This window comes from Theropithecus gelada, chromosome 14, assembly GCF_003255815.1.
Source record: "Theropithecus gelada isolate Dixy chromosome 14, Tgel_1.0, whole genome shotgun sequence".
In the NCBI taxonomy this organism is placed as follows: domain Eukaryota; kingdom Metazoa; phylum Chordata; class Mammalia; order Primates; family Cercopithecidae; genus Theropithecus; species Theropithecus gelada.
Genome location: NC_037682.1, coordinates 119,807,889 through 119,821,668, shown reverse-complemented (window position 1 = coordinate 119,821,668; position 13,780 = coordinate 119,807,889).

Genomic DNA, 13,780 nt, shown 5'->3' with positions numbered 1-13,780 from the left:
CTTTTCTGCCACAGTGCTTAGCACAACTGCAGTCCCGCATCTCCCTGCAGGCCATATGCACCACTGGGATGGGGACCTAGGCTGTCTATGTTGCTCTCTGCCCCGATCCTAGCACTGAGTACTATCTGGTGTAGCTCAGGTCAGAATATAAATTTGTTGAAAAACCACAGTAGCAGTGCCTTGGATTTGGGAGTGAGGGGCCAGTTGGTACTGGACCCAGGGATCCTGCCTTTCAAACACACCACTGGTGTCTTGACATCACTTTCCACTGCTGCCTTTTTTTTTTCATGTTGAGCCAAGGGTCAGCTTGGAAAAGACATTACTGTCCTACTACATTCTCTCCCATTCCTTGCAATAAAAAGGCAGTCTCTGGCTAAAATTCTCTACTCCTCCAATATTCATAGAGCCCCTTCTCCACCTCCTACCTCCCATCCCTCTCCCCACCTCCCCAAGCCGGGGCACAGATTGGAGGCAGCAGACAAACGCAAAGGTCACACTTCTGCCAACCTTGCGCTTCTCGTCTCTAAGACAGATCTGGAGGCAGAGCTGGAAATCAGGAGGGAAGAGAAGCAGCCCCATACACACAGCGCAGAGCCTGGCGGGGAGTAGGGGTGGGACCCCTGGGAGAGACCTGTAGAGGATCAGTCATGTTGGGTGAAAGAGCCTCCTGCATTAATTTGTCCATCCACACCACCGGTGACCCCTGAGTGCTGACCTGGGGTGTGAGACACACCTACTTTCTCATAGAGCTCATGGGCTGGTGGGGAACTCAGGCACTATAGAGGCCCACAAACCACAGCTTGCAAAGAGATTGTGCGGCTATGAAAGGGGCAGCTGGGGTCCCAGGCTGGAGAACCGTGTGCCCCTGCCTTGGTCCAGGAGGTGGAGGACAGGAATAAGGTGGGTTATAGATGTGTCTTGCTACCCACCTCCATCCTGCTCACTGTTCTATCTTTGGTGACTTTTCTCTCTTACTCATCTCAGAGCCTCTCTCATGTATTCACATCCCCATTTTCTGCTTTCCACATTCTCCCCGAGATGCTCCTTGTCTATCCTAACCCTAGAGACCTAGAGGCTTCCTTTTCTTTCATGCTTGGCTTTTCCCAGTGAAAGCCCTGGAGTCCCAACTTCTGGCTCACCCTTTCTCCCCTAATCAGCAGACCTCATACACGTGGGGGGCTGGAAGAAGCCTTCAAATGAAGCATGCCTGGTCTCCTGGCCTTCTGGACCTACCCTGTCTTCCCCAACTCTCTCCCTCGTTTACCATCACTCCATTCTTTCCAGTCCTCCCTCTGCCTCTCTCCACCTCCTGCTGCTGCTGTTTCTTCTGCCGGGGCGGGATGACGAGTGGTCTCAAGGCAGGAAGGAGAGCCCCTCCCCTGGGCAGGTCCTCTTTCCAGGCACGTGAAAAGACCTTGCTTCAATCATTGACTTTCTGATGCGGGGCAAGTTGATCAGCCATAGTTCTGCGGCTGTCACTTCATCCTTCCCTGCTTTTGTCCTATGCTTCTTTGTTCTGTCAAACTCACAGGAGAAGGAAGTAGGCAATTTACTGTCTTTCTGGAGAAAGGAGAATGCAGGGAAGTGGGCACCCAGAGATGTTTGGGCTGCGCTTTTTGATACGTGGTCTGTGGTTTTGTTAGATCCCCCTCCCTTTCTTTATTGATGCAAAATGCTTTAGAAGGAGGAAAATTGCATTTAATGTTTGAGTGTTCTCTTTCTCCACAGATGTCCGGGAAGCTGGTGTCGGTGGCGGGCCGTGTTCGCAGGCCCAGGGATGCCGTGGCCGGGGCTGGATGGGAATGCAGGGTGGCCGTGTATTAGCTGTGCAGCCTTGGGAAAAGTACTTCACTGTGCTGAGTCTCATTTTCTTATCTGTCTGTTCTGATTGCCTTTCAGCGACACCATAGAGGTTATTTTTCAGCTTGCTCCTCTGTGAGGATTAACTCTATTGAAGTATCTAAAGTACCCGGCACAGAGTCCTGCACATACACCTCATTTAAATGATCAAGTGTATACTAAGAGCTCATGTTCAGTTCTGAAAACTGTCCTGGGCCTGGGCCATGTGTTCGGAGTGTGGAGAAGAGGGAGCCAGTAGTCCCCTCCCCTGGTCAGGGGGCCTGGGTCTGTGCCAGGGAACAGAAGGGCCGGCAGCCAGGCCTCTGTCCCCAAGAGCTGGGGCGCACATTAAAGCCTGTCACAGCTCAGGAACTGGGCCCGCTGCGGCGGGCATCTGGATGCTCTCAGATCTCGGTCTGGATTCCTTCTGCTTGTCTTGTGTAATTACTTATCGGCAGTAGGCAGACCAGACCTTGGGCTTTCCTCTCCACGGCCCAGCCCCAGGCCTTCCTATCCATAAACGCTGGTGCAGGGGATGGGGAAGTTGCTCCAGGACCTGTGGATGAGGCTTCCCTGTGTGCTCCTCAGCCCCCTACGTCAGCTGCTGCTATCTCTGTGCAAAAGCAGGACCTCCAGCCTGTGCCCAGCTGCCCTCAGCAACCTGCATCTTCAGATGAGAGACGTATAGGAATTGGAAGGGAATTTCAAAATTATCTGGAAAGTGTGACTGTTGAGGGCTGCCACTTGTGTCCACTCCCTGGACCATTTTTCCCCCACAATACTCATGTTATCACCCTCTTCCCTCAGGGTTGATTCCACTTTCTGTGGTTAGACCCATGGTGATATCCCTTTGCATTTGTGAATCCGAGGTGGAGGCAGGTTGGTGTTGGAAACCACACCCTGGACTTTGCTGTTCTGTTCCAATCAGCAATTCTAGGCAGGAATTTCAGGGATGCGGGGAGGGAATTACCCCCGAACAGGAAACTTCTGGAGGTGGAGGCCTTTGGGCAACCCTCGGATCCCTCTGAAATGAGCATGTTGATACTTGGTCCTCATCTTGTTTTGGTATTCTTGGTGGCGGGTGACGTCATCTGTCTCACTCTCCTGCTGTGCTTCCTCAGTGGGCCTTTGGGCTGCCACTCTCCCTGGCTCTCCCTACTGCTTCTCTGGTCCCTACTCAGCCGCTTCGGCTGGTTCCCGGTCTTCTCCTCAATCTCTTAGCTTTGGAGCATGCTTGGTTCTCTGTCCTTTTTTCTCTTCCCTTCTAGTCTGTGGGCTTCAGAAGGCATCTATGTGCCAGTAACTCCACATTGTAACTCCAGCCCCGACTCCCTCTGACTCCACACACAGGGAACTCACAAGACAGTCGTCTTGGAATTCACATGGCCACAGCTGAACGCCTGGTCTCCGCCACACAGCGGTTCATTACAGTCCTCTCCTGCTCTGCAATTTCCCTTCCAGGCTCCCAGTTTCTGAGGCCAACGCCCCTGCGGTGGTGCTCCACATCTCTCTGTTTCTCACAACTGACATTTGTCAGTGAAGCCTGTTGGACCTGCTTACAACTCTCTGGGGTGGCCAGTGGCTTCTGGCTCCTCGTGGCCACCCTGCCAGGCTGAGCCCTTGCTGTTCCTCCCTGGGAGTTCTGCAGTGGCTCCGTCGCCCTTCTCAATACCTTCTTGATGCAATTCCTGCTTTCCTAGCAGCTGCTTGTCCTCCAAAGAAGCCAGAGCAGACAGATCATGATTTTCTTCTTCCCTCCCCATCTTCAAATCTTTTCTCAAATGCCACCTCCTCAATATGCCTGCCTTGACCACCCTGTGAAGTTGCAGCATGCTCCCCCGCCCCTCCCATCTGCCCAACTCCAGGACCCTACTCAACGCCCATTGCAGTTTCTTATGCCCTTGGTTCGTCGTCTGTCTCCCCTTACCAGGTTGCAAGCTCTACTTTGAGTCTCAAGAGCCTGGGGACACATGGCAGGCACTCTGGAGTGTACACAGCATTGTCACTTTTGACAGCTGTCCCCTTTGTCACCCTCGGGTTGTGACCCGAATGTCCCTTCCTCAAGGACTGTCCTTGGCAGAGCCAGGCCTCCCTCTGCCACCCTACTGCTCTGTCCCAGCGCCATCTTTCAGAGGTCGTTGTCAGCACGTGTGAATGCACATTTGCCTCATGCTCACGTGTTTATTGTCTGTCTCCTACACCCGCACCCCCAGCCGCAGTGTTTACTTCATTCTCTAGGATCTTCCTAGTGCTTGGCATAGACCTACATGGAATAGATGTGAATTAAGTAAATATTTGTTGACTAACTGGGAAGCACTTTTTATATACTCTTGTATTTGATGATCACAGCCATCCTGTAAAATGAGTATTATTTAAGTGCCTATTTTTGTTGCTGTTGTTGTTCTTGAAAGAATCTGAGGCTCAGAGAGGCTGAGCAATTTGCCCATAGACACAAAGCTAGGTGGAGGAGCCAGCCTGAAGGCTGGGGCTGTCTGACCGGCGGGGTGAGAGTGAGGAAGCGAGTGTGTGTGCATGCACGCATGAGGCTCTGTGCTCTTGCTTCAGCATTGCACTGTGCAGGAGGCTGCCTCCCCTCTACGGAGGGCTGTCCGTGGCCGCCTTCTCTCCTTATCGCTAGATTTAAGCCCAGTCAGAAGCCTGCTCTGGAGGGCCCGATGCCCATTACTGTGAGGTCCCAGGCTGCCTGCTGCCCTCTCAGCCCTATAAGCTCCATTGCTTCCAAGAGAATGCGGGGTCCAAAGTCCTGCCCCTTTGCACACACAGCATGAGGGCTTGGGTGAATTTGAATATTGCATGGCACCCACAGCCACCTGAGCCCCCTCTGAATGTAGGATCCATCCCTATCCAGAACTCACAGCTGCCGTGGTCTCACTCAGTCACGCAAGCCCACCAAGGGCACAGCTGAGACGGCCCAACCGTCCTCCCCTTTCCTTCCTACCCACAGCAGGTGTCTTGGTCACATCTGCCTCCCACAAGGAATGGACTGGTCTTTTCTACAGGAAGGGAAGGGTGAGGCAGAAGCAAAAAAGAGGGCTCCCTAAAAGCAGTTGGGGAGGACCCAGGGGGCTGCACTCCCAGGCCAAATGCAAAGTACCCTGAACCTGCTGAGGAAGGACAGGTGAAGATGAACACTGCGCCCAGAGCCCACCGCCAGACCCAGCTGTGCCTGCTGTTCCAGCTGCCTAGCCACAGCACAGCAAGAGCAGCAGCAGGCCCTTGCCAGGGAGGCTTGGCCTGCTTCCTGGGGTCCGGGGACAACTCCACGTGTGTCTTGTGCACATCACAGCCATAGCTAGGCTTGCTGGAGCACGGCAGCATAGAGGCTGGGCAGGAGGGCTGGCTGGGACAGGAGCCTGGGACCAGAAGTTGGGCAAACCCAGAATCTTACTCAACTTTATTGTTATTGCATGGCCTAATATAATATTTGAAAACTGGGGGCCGATCTTTCGGATCCCTGGATAGGCAGGATGAGAACCAAATGGCAAACTGACTGAATTCATTTTAAAATGATCATCTGTGAAGCTTTTCCCCCAGTTACAATATTGGATGCAGCCATTTTGGCCCACCTGATGCCCCACTCCTTTCCTCTTCCTGGCTAAGCTTTTGCTTTACTAGTAGCTGACATGCTGCGCTCATCAGAGGCACTATGCAGATCCAAGTTCTGGTCTGGAAGTCTGTGCATGGCTGCCAGGAAAGAGTGAGGGGTAGGTTTTGAACGGGGTGGGAACTCAGGAGCTATGAGCACAGTCCAAGCTATTCATTACTGCATCCCAAGTTCACACACACACATGTGCGCGCGCACACACACACACACACACACAGTTCATTTGCAACAGGCAATCCCTAAAGCAGCCCATTCAATGCTATTCTATCAAATAAATATAGATCTATAAATAGACCTCACATTTTGCTTCAAAAAGTGACAAGTGTGCAGAAATAATTTCACAAACAAGCTAAAATGTTGGCAGGCTTTGCATCCTTTGCTCAGATGTTGCGTGCATCTCCTAGATGATGCCTTTTTGAGCAAATTTGCACCATATCTTCTGGTAGCAGTAGCTTTAAGTGAAGGTTTTCTTCACTGTGTCAGTGTATTTTCCTTTACCTTAACTGTTTTTTAGCTTCACTGTTTTGGGTAAAATGTTAATCTATTTTTTAAATTAAACTCTTCTCAGAGTGCTACTAATAGAAACTGGCATGAGATAGAGAATGGAAGGAAGGAAGAAGGGAAGGGAGAGAGGGCGGGAGGGATGAAAGGAAAAGACAGAGGGAGAGAAGGAGATAGGAAAGAAAAAGAGAAAATGAGTCAGCATCTCCCCTGTCATGACCATTACCTGGCTATGTTCAGGGAAAACCCACAATGACAAGGACGTGTTCACTCCCACTCCTCATTTTGCTCTTGCAATTATAGACCTGGTATCCACCTAACTGTATTCACAGATTACAGGGACCATCCTCCATTGTTTTATGAGTCTATCACAAATTATGACGGACATGGAACATGGAAACCAGTTTCTACCAAAGCCTGTGAGGACCATTCTGTACAAATTGGGAGAGAGTGCACAGAAGCCTGGAGAGCTGACCTGGGGGGAGGGTCACAGTGCATCACATCCAGCCCTCTTCCAGCCTTGCACTCCTAGCTGCTCTCATCCCCATCTGCTTACACCTTGCTTACAGGTGGGTTCATCTCTACTCTGAGCCAGCTCCGACAATGGCATTGAATGTTTGCTGACTTTGTCCCCGTCACCCGTTTTAAGATAGTATGAAGTCTTGGGACCCAAAGCATGTGCCATGTGAGACCTACAGACAAGCACCGCAGATACACTCCCTGTGCTCTGGAATCTCTCAGCCACGACAGGCCCTCACCTGTCGTGCTGGCCTCTTACTCCTTGGCATCAAGAGGTTGCCTTGATGTTTTTGACCTAATCCTCAAGTTCACTGTACAGACTGAAGTCTTATCCTAGATTAACCAGGCATTCTAAAGCCTGTTTTCTCCCAGGGGCTGGATCCAGTTTCATGTGTCCTCAGCCCCTGATTGGGTCTTGTACACACGGACAGGGGTCTCAGCTCTAGCACTGCCATTGACTTGCATGTCCCTCAGCCGACCTCCAGCACTGAGCTGCTCTTAGTGCCTGACTGCCTTGGCCCCAAGGAGTTCCTCTGTCTGCATCGTACCAAGGCCTGGCTTCCTCCTGCCGTATACAAGGCCCAGCAGTTCTCGCACTGATGCCTGCCACACAGACAGGGTCAGGGAGAGAAAATGTCTTGCCAAAGACGCTTAGCTACTTGGAAGCACAGTCTGAACAGAACCTACTAGATCTTTCGACCTTGTGTCTGTGAGTTTTCCCCTGGACTTGCTCAGGTTGCTGCACACCCCCATGTTCTGTGCCACCTGAGCAAATAGGAGCCCAGTGAACAGCACAGACACAGCATAGAGAAGGCGCAACCATACAGCCAGATGCCAGTCCACCCCCACACTCATTCCACATGTGTGGCTGCCCCTGCCAACGCAGGATGAGACTTTTACCGGTCTCTGCTCTCTGCCAGCCCTGAGCTGCACAAACCACACCGCCCCACCACTGCAGGTGGTAATTTGCATGGGGGAGCAGAGCGTCTCCCAGGAGGCTAGGCCTATCTAAGTTTCTCTTCTGTACTTGGGAGATGAACAGCCTCTTTTAAAAGAGAGAAAAACAAGACACTAGTAACTCTGTGCTTGGACCCAGGCCTTTAGGTGTTTCAAAGCCTCCCGTGGCTATTTCTGGCCCCATTGTCGTCTGGGTCTGAGAGGAAGGCCTGATGGCGATTCTGTACTTTAAAGGCAGAAGCAGAACATTGTTTTTGCCAGCTTTGATTTAATGGCCAAAAACAGTTATAGGAAACTGTTCAGCAGATGTTTTATGAAACTCAGAAAAGATTGGGTCTTTTAGAAGGGCTATTTTTAGACAAATGCTTCCTACCATTGCGGGGTTGGTGCTCACAAAAGGGACAGAAAATGGGAGAGAGACTTGGAGGGAGCTTTGAACATTTTGATGATCACATTTTATTTTTCCTTGCGTTTTCAGCATGAATTAAATGTACCTGGGAATCTCTGGAGGGTCAGATAATTGCAGAGGTAGTTCTGGAAGGAGGAGTTGATTTTAGAGCTCTCCTTCTAAAATGAGAGTTTCTTGGGTGCTAGGAAAATCTATATTTTTCATCATTTTCCACCTTCTGATGTTCCAGCAACACAGAAATGCTGTTTTTCCTTACTCTATTTTCTGAATTAACTCTTTGCCTGAATTAACTTTTTTCCTCTCAGCTCATCCCTGCCTTTATTATTTATTTATTTAATTTTTTTTTTTTTTTTTTTTTTTTTGAGACAGAGCCTCACTCTGTCACCTGGCTGGAGTGCAGTGGCGCAATCTCAGCTCACTGTAACCTCCGACTCCCAGGTTCAAGCAATTCTCCTGCCTCAGCCTCCTGAGTAGCTGGTATTATAGGCACACGCCACCACGCCCAGCTAATTTTTTTATTTTTAGTAGAGAGAGGGTTTCACCACCTTGGCCAGGCTGGTCTCTAACTCTTGACCTCAGTCATCTGCCTGCCTCAGCCTCCCAACCTGTTGGGATTACAGGCGTGAGCCACCGCGCCCGGCCTCATCCTTGCCTTCTTTTCCCTCTGCCTTTTTTACCTATTACACTCTAAGCCGTCATTTCACGCCCAGAGCAGGCATTTCCTCACTCAGGATGCCCTTCCTGAGCTCTCTAGGTGCACTGTGCTTCCCTTCCTCATCTGCTGGGCTGCTGCTTTCAACACCGCAGCCACTCTCCTGCTTTACCATCTGTTTCTCTGTCAGCCTCCTTCCCAAGGTCTGAATTCTCTTTCAGCTCTCGTCACTTAGTGCTACTTAACACAACAGTAGGCTCAGAATACATGTTTATTGAGTGAATGGATGGCTGGAGGAATGAATGGAGTGAGCTAGTTAAGGAATTTTACCTGGTTAAAAAAGTTTTGCTTCATCTACAAGAGCAGAAATCAATTCTTCTTGTCTCTGATGTTCAAATCAAACCCAAGTCTGTTAACTACTATAATATAATAAAATAATTACCTACCATGGGGTGGTTATTGCTATGTCCAGGAAACTGAGGCTCTGGTGCAATCAGATAAGGACTGGCATGTGAATGCGTTCAGATTTGGATATGTGTCTTTTAATTCCAAGTCTCTTGTTTTCTCTACTCTGCTGGAGGGAATAATTGTCTCTGGAGCAGAACTTCAGGAAACACGGGGTGCCCGGGCGCAGGAAAAATCCCCTGGTAAGGGAGAGGGCACAGAAAAGGGAGATGGGGAACCTCAAAGCACATGTTTTTCCTTTACTGCTATTTCTGGGGCTACTTCCAGCTGGAACAAAAGGACACTGAGGCTGTCCCAGGTGGAGACAATAGACTTCCACCTTCTCCCTGCCTGTCCCAAGTCCTGTGGCCAATGTTCGAAGTCAGCTGAGCAGACCGAAGACCAATCACTTCCATCTCTCTGGAAAGTGCGGGAAATTAGCTTAGACAGAACAAGGCTCTCACGTTATTTGACATCTCCTCCATCAGGGTCTCCTTGGTTTCTCAAGCCCTTGTTTAATACTTTCCAGAGCGCACTTTTAAGTGGCTGAAGGTTCGTTAGGTTCTGATATCTGGTAAAAGGATCATCATCGCCTGCGTGAGGTTCCAAGGGCTACATCATGATGCTCTGGGCAAGAGTTTGAGAGTTTCCTGGAAGCTGAGCCCAGGCAGACCCTCTTTTATGTTCTGCAGCCCTTCAGTGAATGTTTCTACATCCTTTGCTTTCTTAAGCTGTCATTTTTTGAACACTTTCTATGTTGTCGTTACTGTGCTAAGTGCGCTGGAAAATGATCTCACTTCTCTTTATTTAAGGCTCCTTTTAAAAGCACATACTATAAAAATGCGTCCTTATTATTAAGGAAAATTACTTTCCTATGTTGTCAATGGCCCTATGTTTGACAGATGAGGAAACTGAATTGGATAGAAAAGTTCAGTAAATTGCTCAGTCACTCAGTAGGTGAGTGAATAGCTGGGATTCAAGGTCAGGTTTGGCTGATGCCAGAGGCCAAGCTCCTAAAGGCATCAACATCTATCTCAATTTCCTAGTGGTTTTTGACTGCAATCCCTGGGAAGCTCTGTCTCGGCGGAACTTTTCCTTTCCAATCTTCACACGCTTTTTCAGACAGTCTCTCATCTTAACTCTTCCCCAATTGTCTACCATTTTCCAGGACTGCTTATTGCATTGTCTCTTCTGACTACAAAAGTCTTGAGGCAAAGATAGAGACATTCACTGCTAAGGTTCACAGCAAACTTAAATCTGAGTTTGAGCAGCCACAAAGCAGCCTCAGAGTAGAAGAAATGCTGACAGAGATGGAATGTCAATGGCCTTTTGTGGTGCTTTGCTAGAAATATGAACAACGGCATATTAGAAAGAGCTGGGGAAGTATTTTTTCAGTGGAGGTAGCCTTCTCCTAGGGCTGCTGCCAACTTACTTTATTTACTTCCTTACCTATCTGCTATAATCGAGGCATCGGTACAGAGATCAGCAACTATTTGTGGAACACTTCTGCAACAGACAGACTGGACTAGGTTACACTGTGGTAACAAGAGCCAAACCTCAGTGACTTGAAGCAACACATCTTACTCAGCTGCACCAACACTAGGCTAGCAGGGGGTTTTGTTCCATGGTATCAGAGTTACTCCAGGCCCAAGTTGATAAGCAGCTGTCACCTGACACGTGCCAGAGAGAAAAACAGAAAGGCCGAAACTCTTCAGTGGTCCTCTAATTTTCTGCCAAGTGACCCTGTTCGGATTTCATCCTAGGACCACCTCCTAGGACCACTCCCAATTTCAACAGGGCAGGGAGTGGGATTCTACCTCATGTCCAGATTGGGGAAGCACTCGTCCAGATTAGTGAACAACTTTTGATGTGCTTAATACTGGGTGAGGTATCGCTGAACAAATAAACATGAGTCTTGATCCTGCCCTCAAGGAGCTCCTTATGTAGTTGGGGAACTAGGATTTCCCATGCATCAGATGGGTAAAGAACGTCATGAGTTGGTATAAAATAATGTACCCTGCCAATCCACATAGAACACACATATCATATTTTTCTCATCTGGTGTTTTGCAAATTTCTGCTAAAAATTCACATCATTTCTCGTTACTTGTTCCTCGGATAAGCTCTTTAAGAACAGAATCTTACTTTATCTTTTATTTTCAGTTCTTATCAAATATCTGGAACACAGAAGAGCTTATTACATGTTGTGTGGATGGATTAAGCTTGCTAAGCTATTTGGAAACAGGAAGAAAAAGCGTGCCCGGAATTCGGAGACCATCCATGGAAAGGCACGACCTCCACTGGGTGTTCAGGACTTGAGGTGGTCAGTATTTCTGCTCCTTCCCAGCAGACCAGCTTGCTCCCACTCAACCCCATGGCTAGCCTTCTCTCCTTGGAAATCTTACATGCATCTTGTTGACTGACCATCCCAGGAAGGAAGCACCCATGTCTTCTACAGTCCCAGCTGCTTAAAACAAATATGCTTCCCCTGCTCAGATAACAGTCAGCAGGGCTAAGGATCCTACAATCCATGGGTTTTCAATACTGGGAAAGTGCTACTCTGTAGGGATCCTCTAGCCCACCATTGTTTCCTTTATGGAAACTGAGGCTTGGAGAATGTAAGTGGCTCTCTCAAAGCTTCATAAAATTCACTGAGATCTGGGCTGGAGTCCAGGTGTTTTGACTCATTTGTTATTGCTCTTTATAGCCTGGATTTATAGATGCATATTTCTGTGTAGACTTGTTGATAAACTTTACATTGACACCTAAGATCTTGTATTTCCCTTTCTATCAAGACAATGTTTAAAGCAAGACAAACAACGAAAGAAAACCAAAATAATGTGGTTTACATGCTAGGAGAAGAACAGTCTTGTAGCCAACATAAACGAGCTCTCGTGAAAACCTCTGCCCACCAAGAACACTTAACCTCCACGAATGACATCTGTGCCACAAGGGTGCAGCTCGAAGTCCCAGGTAAAGTAAACCATCTCTTTAGGGTGGCATGAATGGGGCAGCTTCTCATTCTCAGAAAAGGCTGCCATTATTTTGTAGAAAACAGTTGGGATTTGAAACCGGATCTGGCTCAACTCTCAACTGCACCTGCTTTCTGAGCTTCAGTTGCATTATCTGTAAAGTAGTATTATCTGACTGGCCTAATTCATATGGTTGTCCCACACATCAAAGATGACAACGAGAGTGAAGATACTGGATGAATTGTACCCAAATATTAGTTGGTGCTAGACCCTGATTCATGGAAGGTAGCATCCCAGAGATTGTTTTCTTCCCTAATCCCTGTTTGAGGCAGGGGTTGAAAGAAAGTGGAGTTATCCAAGGTCATTGGTCATGACGCTTCTTAGTTCAACCATCACTTAATGTTCTGATGGGAAAGAGGCTAAAGAGATCAAGTGGGCGAGGGGAGCCATGGAGACAAAGTGGGAGTCGATTGAGGACCAGGGAGGGTGGAAAAGGAAAATAACTACCTCTCAGAAATAAAGGCAGAGTTAAAATTATCCGATGAATAACAGCAATAATATTACCTCTCACTTTTCTTCTCTGACAGCACTGGTTCTCCAAAAATAAACCAAGAGCAGAAAGGCAGTATGGCATGTGGTCAAGAATACAGGCTCAAGAGTCAGATTAATTCCAGTTTGAATTCAGGTTGCCCTTTACCTGTATCTTTACCTGTATGTCACCTTGGGCAAATTGTTTAACCTCTTGTACCCTCATTTTTTTCTTTCAGCAAAATAGAAATAATATCACTACTTCCCTTAAGCGTTGTTAAATGTTATGATGTATGTTGAATATTTAGCTCAGTGCCTGACAAGTAGTAAGGGTCTAATAAGTGTTAGCTCTTAGTATTATTAACAGTGCAGCTATTAGCAGGGAAATACTTCTTGAATTTAAGGTGAGACATTATTCAACTTAGCTTGCTTCATACAAATGAGCCGGGAATCCTTTGTGCATTCTCTTTCCCTTCCTTCCTGATCAACTGGCTCTTTTTCAATCTGTCTTTTTTGTTTGTTTCTGCTTTTTATCGCTATGTAATTGTTGTTCAGATTTTGGGGTACATGTGATAATTTGATACATGCATACAATGTATAATGATCAAATCAGGGTAATCGAGATATCCATCACCTCAAGCATTTATCTTTTATTTGTGTTGGGAACATTATAATTCTTCTCTTCTAGGCATTTTGAACTATACAATAAATTATTGTTAGATATAATTTCCTTACAAAAATGCAGTTAGAAGGAGTAAGTTCTGGCATTCCATCCGTCTTAATTAAACATTTTATTGAGTGTATCTTAGTGCTGATCCCAATGAAAGGCAAATGGAACAATTAATTTGCCCATAAGGAGCTTCGTAAATTAGGACCAATCTAAGAATGTCACAAGCTGATATAATTATTTTTATTTCTCATAGCCCTAAGGGATGTGAGAGCAGGAGTAGCCAGTACTCCCAAGGTCCTATGAGGGTTGTCACAGCGACACACTTCGGCTCCCTGACAACAGATGAGGTTCCAAGGTAGCCTTGTATGGAAATGCAAGCTCTGCTTCCACAACGCCTCCACCTCATTGCTATAACTGGTATCATAATCAACAAGATGAGACTGTCTTTCCTGTTTTTTGAAGTAATGTTTGCTGTAACCTAGGATAAATAAACCCCGACTCAGTCTTTAGACCAGGAAACACTTTCAAGGCCTATATCCTGTCCTGGCAGGGAGATGGGATCAAATGAGCGAATGGGTCTTTCCATGGCTAACTGCTGTGACAGCTGCCGTGCTAAGAATGGCAGGAGCCTCTAAACAGCAAGCTGTCCAGTGAGAGGAGGAGGG